This window comes from Macrobrachium nipponense, chromosome 12 (assembly GCF_015104395.2).
Source record: "Macrobrachium nipponense isolate FS-2020 chromosome 12, ASM1510439v2, whole genome shotgun sequence".
In the NCBI taxonomy this organism is placed as follows: Eukaryota; Metazoa; Arthropoda; class Malacostraca; order Decapoda; family Palaemonidae; genus Macrobrachium; species Macrobrachium nipponense.
Genome location: NC_087205.1, coordinates 11056620 through 11060887, shown reverse-complemented (window position 1 = coordinate 11060887; position 4268 = coordinate 11056620). Strand labels below are relative to the sequence as shown.

The 4268-nt window shown below is 32.7% G+C and overlaps 1 long non-coding RNA gene across 1 annotated transcript; it reads right to left on the bottom strand.

Annotated features, from left to right (window-relative positions):
* Positions 1 to 1180: 1180 nt before the first annotated feature.
* On the bottom strand, positions 1181 to 4004 carry LOC135224936 (uncharacterized). Its single transcript, XR_010316829.1, has 4 exons — positions 3792 to 4004; positions 3483 to 3564; positions 3102 to 3225; positions 1181 to 1887 (listed from the first exon to the last, which is right to left on the bottom strand). It is a non-coding gene; the product is annotated as an uncharacterized LOC135224936 (long non-coding RNA).
* Between the last annotated feature and the right edge of the window lie 264 nt (positions 4005 to 4268).

Genomic DNA, 4268 nt, shown 5'->3' with positions numbered 1-4268 from the left:
CAGGTTGAACTGACCTTATAGTTATAAATATATGAGGCCACAAGCACAAAATTACCCAACTTGCCTGTGTCATTTACTGAAACTTTCATTAGACGCTTCTCAAAATTAAGATACGAATCTAAATTTAAACCTAGAATAGTTAAAGCTAACTCATTCAGCCAATTCCCATCCAGCCTGAACTAGAAAAGCTCTTAAAACTATTTTAGTTTGTTAAATTCTTATCCATTTCACGTGTTATCATAACCTCATGTAGTACCGTTTCAAACCATAGTTAAAATGTAATAGTGTCAGCCGGTCATATAAGCTTATAAATGCGAAATAACCAAGGTATGTAAACAAAGTGTTTCTCTGGGAGATGTGACGCTTAAAGACAAAGTAGATTGGTTGGGGTCCGGGCAAGGTATAGCTCACAACTCATCTATAATTTGGCAGTTGAAGTTAGCTAAAGTTAATTTGATAAAAAGCCTTATGTACCCGGTAAAAAAAAATTTGTTGATATTTTGTTACCATTTACAAGTACATAAGATTTATTTTTCATCATTGTCTTCATTCATCAAATATTTGGACATTCTCCCAAGATAAACATAACTGATGTTATTGATTGAAAGTCTATAGAAAATAGAGATCTTAGGAACAATTCGTCTGTTAATTCCACACTATCTATAAATTACATCACTTATTATGGCCATTTCAACATGGAGAGAGAGAGAGAGAGAGAGAGAGAGAGAGAGAGAGAGAGAGAGAATATTTGAAATAAAAAAAAAATTGTAAGTTTTCGTCTAAATAGTACCTTATGTGAATATGTCTGGACAAGCATCCGCTATACAGAGGCAAAACCCTAGAGATTTTCCATTACTTCAAACTAAAACCATCCATTGACTAAATAGCTATCACCTTTATAACATTTTGTTTTTAGATAGTTTTGTTTTATATAAATGTTTAACTAAACATTATATTTGCAATTAACTGAATAATTGCTAGCCAAGTCAGTTTGTAACACTGTATCTGCCAATAATACAAAAGTAAAGATTGATAGGCTTTGTTTTATATAGAAAATTAGGCATTTTTTTCCGATAAACTTAATCTAAATTTTAGTTTCATTGCAACTACAGGCACGAAACTTCAGTAAAAGACAGTGTATAAGAGTTATATTATAATAAAGTTTTTACACCTTGATACCTTTTCACAACACAAAACAGTAGTAAAGGACGGTACGGTATATATGAATTAAATAATAAGGCGAATTGCTTACACCTTCATACCTTCTCAGAATACGAAAAGGCAGAAAATGACAGTATATACGAATTAAATTATAGGGTAAGTTATTTACACCCTAAAATCTTTCAGACAAATTTAGATTCTGTCTACCTTAAACTATCAGACTACTCAACATCTAAATTACATTTGAAGTAATTTTTTTCTCTCCTGTTATAAACTCAGCCGTAATAATTGCAGGTATTAAAAGATGTTAACGCCATGACTATTACCCGAAATATTGTTAAGTAATGGTATACTTATGGTCTGACTTATGTTTTATTAAGTTAAAACAGTCATAGTACTGTAAATCCCTGGGGATTTTAAAATTTAATCTTCTGGGGAAGGTAAAGACAACTTGAGATAATTTAATACTTATTCCATAGCAATGAAATCTCAGCAATCTGCAATTGTTCTTCATGGTGAAGGTAATAAAGTTGGTATTTACACGTACATTTAATATTAATTGAAGTGTCATAACCAATTACACCGGTGAACTATCAATGCAGGACACCTTATCATAAAGTGAAGCATATCTTTAACGCCAACCTCCATTCTCACCTCAAGTTATTTTGGTGGAAAGCAACGAGCAAGAGTTCTTTAATACCGGTAAGCCATTCCATTCGCCATATCCTGTAAAGAGAAAAAAACGGGGCAGAAGTGTTTGTTGTCATGACAAAATTAAACCTATGATTCATATAAAATCAATAAAAAGGTTTCCTTAACTTAGCTGCCATGAGTCTCCACAAGAGATTAATTTCCCCTTCAGACAGACCACTTTACTGATAAAGCCTCTGGGGAGAGAGAGAGAGAGAGAGAGAGAGAGAGAGAGAGAGAGAGAGAGAGAGAGAGAGAGAGAGAGAGAGAGAAACAGCAAACCAAGGAACCAGTTATACAAAATTGCTACCTAGTGAATTGACCAGGGTAACGACCTCATAAAAGGTCAGGAGATCAAAGCTGCCAAGTTAAACTACAAATCTCGGCCCTTCCTTGTACTGTTATTTTAGTTATTTTTTATCTTAAACATTACTTAAATAAAGTGTCAACTTTCATAGTTATATATTTGGTTATCTTAAAGCCGTAATAGTTATGCTTAGGCCTGTCCATCGTATTAAATTGTAAACAGGTCTGCACATTGTACTAATGGCTATATATTATTTAGAATTATTATAAACTAATGACAGCAGAGTTACATTAAACTAAATTTTGAACAAATTGAAGCTATAAATTATGCCATGTCTAAAAACAAAAACTTAAGTAAAGAGAAAATTACATTAAATCTTAACCCAAATGTATTACCAAACTACTGTTTTAGTTCTAAATAGAAATATGTTAAAAAGGTAAACTTACTTTTAAATTTTCAGATACAAAATAAAACCTAAACTACAATTTAATAATTAGTCTTTAGAGAATAGCAAAGCAATACTTAGAAAGTTGCGTAACCTGATGTTAATCTTTATGTAACCAAGAGTACAGAACTAATTTATACACAGCTTTGACTATCAACTTCAAAAATTCTAAAATATATTTTTAGAGTTGAATTTAAACAGTTAGGATTCTCTTATCTTGAAGAGTTTTTAAGAATATTTCTTACGTTAAATAGCTAAAAGAAACAGGTTAAAATATTCTTAAACTTGGCTATACTAATGCACTTACCATCTGAATATTAAAATTCAATTGAATAATTAGAACCTTCCATGCACCTGCCCACGGGTCATAAGACCTGTGGAACAGGGCATGGAAGGGCCCTCCACCCATACAGGGGCGGTGCCCCTGTAGCGGTAGAGGGAAAAGGAAAAGGGACGTTAGTTTGGTTGGTTGATAAACAAACTATACAAATTCCTCACCTTGTTTTATGAAGCGTAACCAGAGAAGAGAATGTTTGTGTACCTTCCTTATCCTGAATTAAAAAAGGTTATATTTCTCCCAGTCGTAGTTTGCTCCCTAAAGTGATCTAGCTTTCAGTTAAATCTGAAAGTTTAAAATATACATTAGAGTAGTATATGGATTTACTTTGATAAATTAATAACTACAACCGGTAATATCTTCTTATGATTCGAAAATATGATAAGTTTTAAAAAAGTATTACACAAAACTCAGTAGGATTTTCATTCAAAGAGTATTGTTACAAATTCTTGCGTTTATGATTTTGACTGTCGAGATAATGTAAATATTGCATTTTTTTTAAATAAGTTTTAAAAAACGTACGTTGTAGATTGTATACTAACCTTCATGGACTCTTGTTTACTGATCTTAAACTATACTAAATTCATAGAACAAATGGCCTAAGGCCTCCTCGAGTTTCATTACCTAGAAGAGACGAAAAATGGTTATCCATAAGTCAAGCCTTACAGAAAAGTAAAAAATAAATTGTTATCCAAGAACAGGAATAAGTATACGAAATTTACAAAATAATAGTCTATACAGCAAATTGTAGGGGATAAAAATAACAAAACTTCGAAAACATGAGTAATAAAGTAAGCTACAGTTTTGAATCTTGACAAACCTTAATTCAAGAAACAGGAACAAAAACTTACCTGTTATAAATAGCCATTACATTAAGCAACCAGATCAAAGAACTATTGTGATAGGTATAATCAGACAACACACCGAAGCAAATGGAATTCTCAAAAGTTTATATAAATATTAACAACCATAATGAAACTTAGCCTTCCCAGAGAAAATCACTCCAACCACCAGACTCCATTCGTAAGTTCAGCAGGTACAGAATTATTGTCGCCTCTTCTGGAAAAGAAACTGTCCGGGACCTCCCAAAAAAGGAGGGTGCCCAAAAAAAGCGGTCACAAAAAAAAACCAACCGGCCAAAAGAGAAGGGAAAATATATATTTGATAGGCTCGCTCGCTGCTCCCTGGAAGTCTGGATCTCGAAATGCGATAAGAATCTGCTTACCGAGAAACCAGTTGCTGTTGACGTCATCATCAAGGATCGTGGAGTCCCTTTTTTTTAAACTTAAACGATTCACGAGAAAGAAAAGATGATATTTTTTGCTCCT